Source organism: Sceloporus occidentalis, unplaced genomic scaffold (assembly GCF_023333645.1).
Source record: "Sceloporus occidentalis isolate IW3139 unplaced genomic scaffold, rSceOcc1.0.p SCAF_3, whole genome shotgun sequence".
In the NCBI taxonomy this organism is placed as follows: Eukaryota; Metazoa; Chordata; class Lepidosauria; order Squamata; family Phrynosomatidae; genus Sceloporus; species Sceloporus occidentalis.
The window spans coordinates 69,296,984-69,310,537 of NW_028316983.1; positions in this window are offsets into that span (position 1 = coordinate 69,296,984).

Genomic DNA, 13,554 nt, shown 5'->3' on the forward strand with positions numbered 1-13,554 from the left:
TTCACTGATTTGGAGTGCTTCTAGATAAACAGTTCCTAGCACTATATATTAATGCTTTTCTACTGTAAGTTAAGAAAAATGAATTCCCATAGATAGTCCACACTTTTTTTTTGGGGGGGGGGGGTACATATGATACTGCCTAGAGGCCATACTGGGAGGAAAGCAAATATAGTCGGCCCTTGGTATCCATGGGCTTGCCATCCGCAGATCCAAGCATCCGCGGATGGCAAACCCGCATTGTTCCCAGTGCTGGCCTGGGCACATGGCCCTACCACCATTAGTGTCAGCCCTTATTGTTCCATGGTAGCACATGCATGTGGCTGTGCCGCCATTAAGTCCTGTTGTCTCCAACACTTTTTCAAAGTGCAAAACTAGTTTGCCCTCACTTAGCCCAGCAGGGATGAGATGAGACAAGGGGCAGGAGCTTGCCCTTCCCAGTATGCTCTGGCAAAAGCGACCTGGTGCAAAAGAAATTTTTATACAATAATTTAAAGTTTAACCACCACCTCCACCACCACCACCACCATCAACACCCCCCCCCCCCCCCAGAATTAGGGAAGATAATCAGTTCCTTAGGAATCTGAAGTGCTGGACCTGACTGCATGTGGGATTTCTTTTTGAACAGAAACAAGAAATAGAGAAGAAGGCCAGTGCTCTTTATGGCAGCCAAGAGAATCCTACTTCAGCAACTAACGCAGTATTCCTGAGATTCTGACCCATCCTAATTTTTCCTAGAAAAGGGAAGACTTCTGAAAATTCTGCCTGCTTCTACCCTGCTGTTTCCTCTCAGAGGCAAACCCCCCTTTCCTTTTCCAAAAGTTGTTGCTGTTTCCTCATTTATAAATGCACACACCCTTTACTTTCTGCCAAAAAAGGTTCATAGTTGTGCCCTTTCCAGACTAAGGTTGCTAGTTTTTCTGCAGGCTGGGCTCCAGTGTTTTAAAACATTTAACAGCTGCATGGAAAGCAGAAATTCAGCAAGCAGAACTTGCCCAGTAACGTAAATTCTTCATATTAGATGTTCATCAGGTGCTCTTTGAGATGGCTTTTAAGCACCATAGGAAACCCGTTCTAGTTACATAAATAATGGCTTTTGTCTTATTGATTGATGGAAGGGTCAAAGTTACAGGTTGTTAATGACAATCTTATTACTCTTCTATGAGACATTAATACTAAAATATTTTATGATGATACTTTAAATATGGTTTTCCTAACAATCTTCAGGACTACAGGCAAAAACTAGAAATACTCATTTGTTTAGCATGTAATGCTTCAGAATTGATTTGCCCTTTGGCCAGCTAATAAATTTACTGAAATTAAAACAATTTCAAATAAGAGATAATAGAATTCAACATTGAGTTTTTTTGTTTTTTCATTTGTAATCTGCCTTTTCTCTGTGGTGGAATTTAAAGTAGTATAGAGAGCATTCTTCAGTGATCTCTAGCCATGGAGCAATAGAATCCTACTCATTTGTTTCTAGAAGATCAAAGGAGTATTAAATCAGAAGGCTTTCTTAGGAAGATATAAAAAGGATGATGGTACCACTGAGAAGAACATGATCGAGCCACCTAATCTCAAACATTGAATCATAGCCTTCTTTGAAGATCAGAGTACACAGCCGATGTACTGAGTGCTTTTTCAGGGGTCTTTGGAATTCAAGCCCTTGTTGTTGTTGTTGTTGTTGTTAGCTGCCCTCAAAGTCAGTTCCGACTCATGGTGATCCTGTGGATGAGACATCTCCAAGAATCCCTATCCTCTATTGCTTTGCCCAGATCCTGCAAGACCTTGCCCACAACCCCCCTGATTGAGTCTATCCATCTGGTTTGTGATCTTCCTCTCTTTCTTCTACCCTCTACCTTTTCTAGCATTATTGTTTTTTCTAGTGATCTATGCCTTCTCATTATGTGGCCAAAGTACGATAGTCTCAGCTTGATCATCTTTGCTTCCAAGGAGAGTCCTGGTCTGAGCTGTTCTACAACCCATTTGTTTGTCTTCTTGGCTGTCGATGGTATCGTAAGTACTCTTCTCCAGCACCACTTTTCAAATGAGCTGATTTTCTTTCTGTGTCCAGCTCTCACATCCATACATGATCATTGGGAATACAATGGCCTGAATGATTTTGACTTTAGTGTTCAGTTGTATGTCTTTGCTCTTCAGTATCTTTTCCAGTTCTTTCATAGCTGCTCTTCCCATTCCTAGTCTTATTTCTTGACTGCAGTCTCCATTCTGGTTAATGTTTGATCCTGGGTATGGGAATTTTTTAACTATTTCAATTTCCTTGTTGTCTAGATTGAATTTGTGTATTTCTTTTGTGGTCATTGTTTTTGTTTTCGTTATGTTCAGCACTTTCATCTTTGACCTTCCTTATTAACTGTTCCAATCCCTGAATGTCTTCTGCTAATATTATGGTGTCATCTGCATAGCTTAGGTTGTTAATGTTGCTTCCTCTTATCTTCACTCCTCCTTTTTCTGATTCTAATTCTACTTTTCTTATGGTGTTTTCAGCATATAAGTTAAAGAAGTAGGGTGATAGGATGCCGCCTTGCCTGATCCCTTTGCTTATTGGGAACCACTCTGTTTCCCCAAATTCAAGCCCTAGTCAGTGAGAAATACTGGGATTTGCAGTCTAACAACATCTGGAGGTCTGCATTTTTCCAACTCCATGAATGAGGAACCTTTAATCCTCCAAATATTTTAGACTAGAACTTTCGCAGCTCCTCGCCTAACTATGCCTTCCAAGAATTGGAGTCAAAAACTTCTGGAGTACTGTAATAAAGATTCTACAGTATATCCTGGTTATAGAGAGAGACTGTACAGCAGAAGCCAGTCCCAATATTATCCCTGGGCCTTTTAGGACTTTACATGCTGTGATGACAAGTGCCACCTGATCACTTTTTGCTACTTGCCAGAAAAAAAATGTTGGAAACAAGATAACGAGGGAGCATTTTAAATACACACACACACACACACACACACAGAGAACACTTGCTAGACCTAAAGTAAGGCTAGTAGAATAACAATAAAATTTCCAGTCCCTTGCAATTGCCCCCCTGTTAAAAGAGGGATGGCCATTCTACCTGTTCACAAGCAGAAGAATTGTGTGTGTGCTTGCTTCATATTCTACCTATGTTTTCATGTGTATGTATGCCTCCAAGTTGCCTGCTGACTTATGGCAACCCATGAATTTCATAGGATTTTCTTAGGCAAGGGATACTCAGAGGTGGTTTTGCCAGTTCCTTCCTCTAAAATACAGCCTACTGCATCTGGTATTCATTGGCAGCCTCTCATCCAACCAGGGCTGACTCTGCTTAGCTTTCAAGATCAGACAGGATCTGGTGCCTTTAGGCTATTAAATTAGGGGTTGTTTTGGTTTTAAAGAAGGAGAATTTTCACTCCAATTCTAGAAAGTATGATTGTAAAATCTAAAAGTCATTAAAAAAAATAAAAATAAACATATACTTTCAAAATGGGTATGCAATGCTTCAGGAGGCATTCATTTTCTTAGAGAGCTCTCCCACTAGGAATTTCTGTGCAGAATTACTCTGGTCTTTTTGCTCAGTTCTCTTCCAGTCTATCTCCAGTGCCATTGGTCTTCCTGGAGCTCACCTTCACACTTCTTCAGTGGTTCTAGCCTCATTTGGTCAGCTACCTGGTAATCTACTGGAAGTTATTGATTTCACTTTGTTGGTTTTAAATTCTTGTCCCAAAGAGTGGTAGTATAATTGGTGTTTCTAGACAAATACTGTGCAACCATTCTTACTTTTCATCCTCTTTTCTGTACAGGAAAAAATGATGAAAGAAGTGGTGGGCACACACAGGAAGGTTAAATGTGATGTTCTACAACAGGTGATTTGTTTTAAAATGCCAAAACTTAGGGCAGAGGTGGGCAATTATGACTGATCTAGGGGCTAATTTACTACCTAGAGATCTTTAAGGAGCCACCTGGACTGTAAAAAAATACCAAAGAGTGGGAGAGGGAACAAAAACAGAAATGGTTGTTGGTCCATGTCCAGGGGGAATAGTATTCATTGTAAATGTGTGTGTGGCCTATTTAAAAGGAAAATCTCCTGGCGGCATTCAGGAGAGGCAGTTTTTTTCCAGAAAGGGTGATCCTGAGGAGTCTGGGTGATTCAGAGGCTACAAAAGTAGTCTTGGAGGCCACATGTAGTCTTGGAACTGTTCTTTTCTCACCCTTGAGATAGTTGCATGATAAAAATGCAAGTGCTGTCTTTCATTTGGTGGTTCTAATTCTCACCACTGGAGGGATCCATAACTACACTGGACAAAATGGATCATCCTTAGATCTGGCATCCAGCTTGCTTTCAAAGAGTTTAGCAGTGATTAGGGCTGTCAGGTTGAATACAGGACTGCATCACACTGCAGAATTAATGCAGTTTGATGCCACTTTAACTGCCATGACTAAATGCTATGGAATTCTGTGATCTGTAGTTTCGTGAGATATTTGGCCTTCTCTGTCAGAGCACTCTGGTGACACAACTACAGATCGCAGGATTCCATAGGATGGAGCCACGACAATTAAAGCAAAGTCAAGCTGCATTAATTCTGCAGTATGACAGCAGCCTTTAATAGTTAGCAGATCTTGTAACAGAAAGATATAGCGTAAAGTTCTGCCAGTATAGCGTAAGGTTCTGCAATATCTCTTCCCTCATGCCTCAATTCATCTTTTAGCAGGTTCACGTCTCTCCCAATGTGGCCATTTAATGGCTGGTGGATAGTGCATGTGGGTGTCCTGTAAGTGGATGCAAGCTATTGCACAACACTGATATTTTTCATCACTGTACTGCATCCAGCTAATGGAAGAGTAAATGGCTGTGGGTTTTCAGGGTGAAGTGAAAAAGGATATGTTGCATAGTTCTTCCTGGAGGAACTGTATCATACATCTTCCTGCTCCAGGATCTGTTGAGTGTTAGAGATACAAGAACTCTGTCCTATATTCATTTTGGCAACCCTAGAAATGATTGATGAAGGGGGCTTCTCTGCAAGTACTATCCATCAAAATGTTACCATGCACCCAGTCTGTCTTTATTTTTTGCAATGTATGTGTTTTTGTGGAAAGAAAAAAAAAGTTGAGGTACTTTTGCTTGATTCCTAATTGGAAAGGGGGGTCAGACAAGGCTGCATAATTTCACCATATTTGTTCAACATTTATGCAGAAAACATCATACGCAGAGCAGATTTAGACTCGAGGGAAGGAGGAGTAAACATCAGAGGAAGGAACATCAACAAACTAAGATAAGCAGACTGCACCATACTACTAAAAGAAAACAACAAAGACTTGCAACAATTGCTAAAGAAAGTCAAAGAAGAAACTGTCTCACTCTTGAACATTAGGAAAACAAAAATAATGACCACAAAAAAGTTACATAAATTCAACCTAGGTGACGAGGAAATTGAAATAGTTAAGGACTTCCCATACCTTTGGTCAATTGTTGATCGAGACTGCAGTCAAGACATAAGAAGAAAACTAGGACTTGAAAGGATGTGAAATTGCTAGACAAGATCCTAAGGTGCAAAGATATACAAGTGAACACTAAAGTTAGGATTGTCCAAGCCATTGTATTTCCTATTACCTTGTATGGATGTGAGAGCTGGACAGTGAAGAAAGCAGAAGAAAATCAACTTAAGAAGAAAATCAACTTATTTGAGACATGGTGCTAAAGAAGAGTACTGAGAATACCGTGGATGGCCAAAAAGACAAAACGGATCTCAGAACAAATCAAGCCAGACCTCTCCCTAGAAGATGACTAAATTGAAGTTGTACTTTGGCCACATCATGAAAAGGCAGGACTTACTAGAAAAAACCATAATGCTGGAAAGGTGGAGAGCAGTAGGAAGAGAGGAAGTCTTCATACCAGATGGATAGACTCAATCAAGGAGGCCATCACCCTGAGCCTGCAGAACCTGAGCAGAACAGTGGCATATTTGGGGAAGGGGAACTTAGAGGTGTCTCATTCATGAGGTCGTCAGGAGTCAAAGGCCCCATTCCCACTGGGCATATAAAGCGATGTATTTTCGCTGCGATTCTGACTCGGATCTTTTTTCCAAGTCATATTCAAATCTGGTTAGAATCATAGAATCATAGAATCATAGAGTTGGAAGAGACCACAAGGGCCATCCAGTCCAACCCCCTGCCATGCAGGAAATCCAGATCAAAGCATCCCCGACAGATGGCCATCCAGCCTCCGTTTGAAGACCTCCAAGGAGGGAGACTCCACTACACTCCGAGGAAGTGTGTTCCACTGTCGAATGGCCCTTACTGTCAGGAAGTTCCTCCTAATGTTGAGGTGGAATCTCTTTTCCTGCAGCTTGCATCCATTGCTCCGGGTCCTAGTCTCTGGAGCAGCAGAAAACAAGCTTGTTCCCTCCTCAATATGACATCCCTTCAAGTATTTAAACAGGGCTATCATATCACCTCTTAACCTTCTTTTCTTCAGGCTAAACATCCCCAGCTCCCTGAGTCATTCCTCGTAGGGCATGGTTTCCAGACCTTTCACCATTTTAGTCACCCTCCTTTGGACACGCTCCAGTTTCTCAATGTCCTTTTTGAATTGTGGCGCCCAGAACTGGACACAATATTCCAGGTGGGGCCTGACCAGAGCAGAATATAGTGGCACTATTACTTCCCTTGATCTAGACACTATACTTCTATTGATGCAGCCTAAAATCGCATTGGCCTTGTTAGCTGCCGCATCGCACTGTTGACTCATGTTCAACTTGTGGTCTACTTGGACTCCTAGATCCCTTTCACATGTTGTCTCCTTAAGCCAGGTGTCTCCCATCCTATATCTGTGCATTTCATTTTTTCGCCCTAAGTGCAGTACCTTACATTTCTCCCTGTTGAAGTTCATCCTGTTAGCTGTGGCCCAGCTTTCTAGTCTATTCAGGTCATTTTGAATTTTGATCCTGTCCTCTGGAGTATTAGCTATTCCTCCTAATTTGGTGTCATCTGCAAATTTGATAAGTATTTCCCCAATTTTTTCCTCCAAGTCATTGATAAAGATGTTGAACAGTACTGGGCCAAGGACAGACCCCTGTGGGACCCCACTGGTCACTTCTCTCCAGGATGAAAAGGTGCCATTGTTAAGCACCCTTTGGGTTCGTCCAGTCAACCAGTTACAAATCCACTTAACAGTTGCCTTGTCTAGCCCACATTTTACAAGCTTGTTTGCAAGAATGTCATGGGGAACCCTGTCAAAGGCCTTACTGAAATCAAGATATACTATATCCACAGCATTCCCTTCATCTACCAAGCTAGTAATTTTATCAAAGAAAAAGATCAGATTTGTCTGGCATGATTTGTTTCTCTGAAACCCACGTTGACTTTTTGTCAACATGGTTCCTCGTTCCATTATGAAAGAGTGCAAATAGACTCGGGTTTTTTGACCCATGTTCTCGTTCCCATTGAAATTTTCTCCATTGTAATTTGAAACGGACTTTTTTGCTCCCCATTCCCATTGCCCTTCCGGAACCTCTTTTTTTTTAAAGCAGCTGTCAATCAAGCGCCTAGGTGCTTGACGTCACAGTGACATCAGTTGCTTCGATGGATTTTGACACGGGCTATTTTTGTTCCCCGTTCCCATTTGCATCTTTGAAACCTGTTTTTCTGTTGTTGTTTTTAAGCAATCAATCGCTTAGGCGCTTTTTCCCTCTGGGAAAGGGGCAAGGAGCCTCCATCCCCCCAAGTCCCTTTGCCTCCCAAGCTGTCCTGTGTCTTCCCAGAGCCCCTCTGGGAAAGGGAGAAGGAGCTTCTATTCCCCCAAGTCCCTTTGCCTCCCAAGCTGTCCTGTGTCTTCCCAGAGCCCCTCTGGGAAAAGGAGAAGGAGCCTCCATCGCCACAAGTCCCTTTGCCTCCCCCATTGCTGCCTGGGCTGCCTGGGCTATCAAGCAGGCATGTAAAAAAAAAGAAAAAATAATAGTTTAAAAATGGTGTTCAATGGCTCTCCTCACATGCCGATCTATGAATGTGGAGAAAGGGGGAGGCTGTGTGTGTGTGTGTGTGTGGGGGTAATGTATTTACCACGTTTGGAGGTCAATGTAGCAATTTGCTATGTTTGGACACCGGACGGAGCGCCAAGGCGATCGAAAGCTTAATTTTAAAAAAAAAAGTTGTCTACACATGCGATCACCTTACCTTGCTTCCCACTCCACCGGGGGAAAGGCTATGCAAATGGAGGGGGAATGGTGCCGGTAATGCAGGAAAGAGAACAAGTGGATGACTTCCTCAGGCCAGCCCCTTGAGCACTGCTCCTCCCATCCCCAAATTCCCGAATCGGACACCCATGTTGTTCCCATTCATTTGCCCCGGATCAGACATGGGAGGTGCAAGAAAAACCTCCAGAAAAGTGCAGTCAAATTAACCCGGGTTTGACCCCCCCCCCCCTTGATTCGGGTTTTCCCTGGAAAAATCGATTATGTGAGGATCAGATCCAAATTCCAATGGGAATGAAATCGGTGTAATGAGGATCGAATGCGTGCTCAAATGGGAACGATGCTCCCATAATCCGAGTCTTGATCCGCTTTATAAGCCAGTGGAAATGGGGCCAAAGTTGACTCAAAAGTTGGTAATACACAGTGCTGGAAAAACTCAAGAAGTTTGAGGATGATGCTGGTGACATCACCTGGGCTTCCCAGTAATGTTTTATGGTGATTTGTGAATGAAGCAAGGCAGCTAAGCTGGCCTGGGCCATCAACCAATCTGGCTTAGTAGGAAATAGCTAGGAATGCTACAACCTGGAGAGATGCAAAACATTCCATTTCAGCATTCAGCAAACCTCCCTATCCCCGTCTTTGTTTCCTTATTCTTAGTACTATGTTACTATGGCCATGCCTCACAATCAGTCAAGCAAGATATTTTGGTTTATGCTTTATTATTTTTACAGCCACCTTCTGGATGCTCTGAAGTAATTCCTGTGCATTTATTCCTTGGGGTTTAGTCTTCAGATGTGCAGGCAAATGTAAGTGCTCCTCCAGAGAGAGTTGGAGGTTCCTCTTCTGTCTTAATGGAGAATTAGGTCAAGGAGAGGTCAGTTCCTGCTTTTGCTATTGCTATTGTGAGATTGCCATCAGGTTTTGCAAGGTTCCCTTTTCAAGGCAGCTGCCCCAGTGTTTACACAGAAGTCTTGTCTAAAGAGGAAAAGAAAGGAGTGGTGCTTGTGGGAATAACTTGAGACATGCCAGTATAGCCAACATTTTTTGAGCATTTTTGCACATGAGCTGAAAAGTTTATTGGCTGTTTCTCAAAATGTTTGTTATCATGGGATAAAACATGGAAGACAAAACAAACAAATGACTGGTTTTGTATTCACAGGCATGAGAAAACAGCAGCAGCAGCAACAATAACAACAACCCAATTTAATCCCCTGGTGTGAAAATGCATTTTATGTAGTTCCTCACACAAAGAGCCAAAGGGCTTTAGGATAGTGTCGTTGTAGATCTAGGACGCCTGGGGTAGAAGAATGTCCACTTCTTAATTAGCCAAGACAGTTATGTAATCTTCTCTTTTGTGCTTTCAGAGCTGAGTTGCACTCCTTGCAGAAGCAGGAGAGAGGAAGATGACAGTACAGTACGTTGTTGTGAGCTATGCTTTGTTTCAAAGGGACACTCTTCTCCAAGAGGCAGATATGCAGAACCACTCCAATGTTCCAGGCAGTCATGGTCTGGTTTTGTATTAGCAAGACAGATGGTGTACAGACGCCTGGCCTGATGACCGGGTTCAAGTTCTGTTCTCAAAAGACCTTACATCCCTGGAATTCTTCCAGATATTAGTGGTTGTCAACATACAGACCAAAGAATTCAGTAATAGGTTCATTTTATTTTGGTGTGACAGTGCAAAAATAGTCCAAAATGTCAATTTCTCGTCTTGAAAGTCTCCACGAGTCATGAGACTAATTAAGAGCTTTGTACTCTTTCATCTAGACTGATATTCTTATCTAGGTTCATCACATCCCTGGCATTCAACATAATATTTCAGGCTGCCTGTCCCTTTCTCAGTCCCACAGGTTCTGGGAATTGGCACAATTGAGGCAAGAAGGTATGCTGATATCAGCAGTACTTCTGGTAGGCTTTTGCTGAGAGATCAGACTAAGAACTTTATCACACAGTGTTATGATAACCTTCCAGGAACCGAATGAAAACGGAACATAGTGAAGTTTACTGCACAGTATGGATCCCATCGAGTTCCCATTCTGACCTCAAAGTGTTCCAACAGTGTTCCAGGGTGAGAACGATGAAAAACAGTTCCTATAATATGTGTTGAGCAACTTTGGACTTTCCTTTCATCATTATGATGTCCACCTAAGATATCAAGCCAATCAGTCCTCCAGTATAGTTAATTATACATCATATAGGTTTTCATGGCACATGCAAGGCATGGAGAGTTCGTTTAGTTATGAAGAAACTAGACAAGATCATCAAGTGTAAAGGTATATCACTGCATGTCAAAATCAGTATTGTCCATGCCACTGTATTTCCAATTTCTATCTATGGCACAGTACAGATGCCAACCCTTTTTGCTGTGTAGCATTGCCACAGCAACGAAACCACGAGGCACCACTGTGCAGCAAAAAAGGAGCCGCCTAAAGCGGCTCCTTTTTGCGACATCATAAGAGCTGCATTGCAACCCTTATGACACCGCTTCCTGTGGGCGCTCAGAGGCCCACACGTCATCAACACGCCCCTTGTGTGGGTGGTGCCATGCAATAATGGCACCACCTGCACATAGTAGGGCTCATGACCATGCAGTTGGTGCGCTACTATCGCCACCAGGACACCGCTTTCTGGCGGTCTGTATCGGACCTATAATTGTGAAATCTAGAGAGTGAAAACAAACTCATAAGAAGAGAATAATCTTATTTGAAATGTGGTGTTGGAGGAGAGCTCTGCAGATAACCTGGCCTACAAAAAAGACAAATGAATATGCCCTACAGCAAAACAAGTCTAAACTCTCTCTACAAGCCAAGATGACTAAAGTGAGGCTGTCGTACTTGGGACATACTTTGGAGAAGACATGCTTTCCTAAAAAAGACAATAATGCATGGTCAGGGAGCAGGCAGTTGGAAAAGGGGAAGACAAGATTACAAATGGTTAGACTCAGGAGTTTATCTCACCAGGCTGCTAAGATGCCAAAATAGTGTTAGTGCAGAAAAGGCCATTGTGCTGCTATAGTCCTGGCCTCTGTCTTCTTTATTAACTCTAGTTTCCTGCCATATGCCTGCCTTTTGGTCTGTTTTTTTAAAATATTTTTTTTAATTTCACTTGTGCCGTCACAGCAATTGATTAAGTAAAAGAAAAGAAATTGGGGGAGGGGAGAGAGAAAAGAAAAACAGCCTGCTTGTGAATCGCAAGGGGGAGGAGCAGAGGAGCATGATCACGCTCACTTGCACCATGAAACTGCCTGCATATCAGAACTGCAGCGGGCCCTTATCACACATGAAGTGGCAAAGCGACGCAACTGGGAGGTACTGACAAGTTTTACCTGTCAATGAAAAGGAACACTCCAGGAATGGATGGAGGATAAATCAGCTACAGGAGAGACATAGCGTCATGTGATAAGGTACGACCAGAGACACCACTATCCGGCTGTAATTCCACTTTGGCAGGCTTGTGTGATTAAGTCCTCACTCAAGGAAGCCATGACCATGAGTGTGAAAGACCTGAGAAGGGCTATTAGTGACAGTGTGACTTGGAGGTCTCTCATTCACAGAGTTGCCAGAAGTCGAAGTCAATTTGATGGCATTTAACAACAAAAAAATAAAGCTTGGAAGTATGCTTCTACCTGTAATTAGTTATCTCCTCCTACCCTCAGATAAAAAAGATATAACACATTACATTCCAACGACAACATAACAAGTTAGAACAAAGTTATTTTATCAATGTGATTGTTACAGGCCAGGCTTATTTAGGCTGCCAACTCTGAGGTGTGGAAACATATATTTAGAGTACAAAGTATAAACTGTAGAGTATAATATACAGAATACAAGATATAATGTAGAAAGCTATGTTTATTACAATGTATGTGTATATATAACTGGAAACAAACAGTCAGGCTAATGCCAGACAGAAAACTCACGCAAATATGAACAAAGAGATGAAAATATCTGCATTTCTATCAACAATGAGATAAGAACATATTTGACCACTCATAACCCTCCTAACAAGTGCAATAGCTGATGAAATCTGATGGAAGGCCTGGAGGACTGAAGTGCAGCTTTGGCGCAGCTTCCAGACTCTTAGGACGCATGCATCATTTAAACAGCATACTTCCAAAGTGACCCGAAGCAGCTTTATTTTGTCTTGTCTGTATGGGGCCAAAGTTATTTAAAAATCAAGAAACACAAAAAGCTACTTTTAAAAAATGGATTGAGTAGTGGAAAAGAATTCCTTTTAAAAACACCAAAAAAATTGTGGGTTTGAATTACTTTTTAAAAGTATCTGTTCCCACTTGCTTTTCTGTTTTATGGCAGATGCTTGGTGCAACAGGATGGGAAAGGGGGAATCTCCTTTAAGAGCACACAGTGCTGTTTGATGCTCCACCAGACAGTGCGTTATCATGACAGAGCTGGTGATGGCAAGCAAATGGCAGAACTGGCAGTGGTGAGATGGAGCCTGGGCTTGTTGTATTTTACCCATGCCACTGCTTGACATGGGCACCTGATTTCCTGAGTTCTCTGTCAATAGTCGGAAACAATGAACGAATTTCCCTTTCCTGCCTGTGCTTGCTTTAGATTTTCAGGGGGATAATGTGGTCTCATACTGTGCCAGGCCACCCAGTCCATGTCTGAATTTCTTCCCAGTGGCCCTAAAGTTCACCTGGAAACTGATCTGAATGATGGTTGTGCTCTTTGGGCTGAACTCATATCTAGGCTGAAATCACTAAAGAGGCATCTTTGATACCTATTAGAATTAACAAGCAGCGGATGCATTGCAAATTAGCAACACTTCATAAAGTCGAAGGCTTTCATGGCCGGCATCCATAGAACATGGCCACATAGCCCGGAAAACCCACAAAAAACTATAGCAACACTTCCCTTGTTCACAAAATTCCTTAGCATATAAACCCTGCTAAGGAAGGTGTGATGATATGAAGGTAGGATTCGTGCAACTTCTGACCTCACTGTCAGAACATGTAAGTTGGTGCTTGGTTCCCAAACTTTTGAGAGCCAAAGGAAATATGCAATATTTGCAATGCTGTGCCCAAGAAGGGGCATTATCTATTGTATGCCGCAGTTCAAACAAAAAAATGTTGTAACTGCACTGATTATTTGTATGCAGTTTATAGGAGTGTGGAAGTGAAAACTGGTTAAGCATAGATGGTTTGGCAATTGCATTACACTTCCTCCCAAACATGTTTACCCAAACAGGCAACTGCTATTGTTTTCTACAAAGCCCCTCCCTGAGCTTGATCGTACATCATTCTAGACAAATCAGGGTTTCACAAAGCAATTGTCTTTTCTTATACTAAGACAGTGAACACAAGTAAGTAGCTCTGTCCCAAACCTGAGTGCCAAGGGCCAGTTACACAGGCCCAAAAATAAG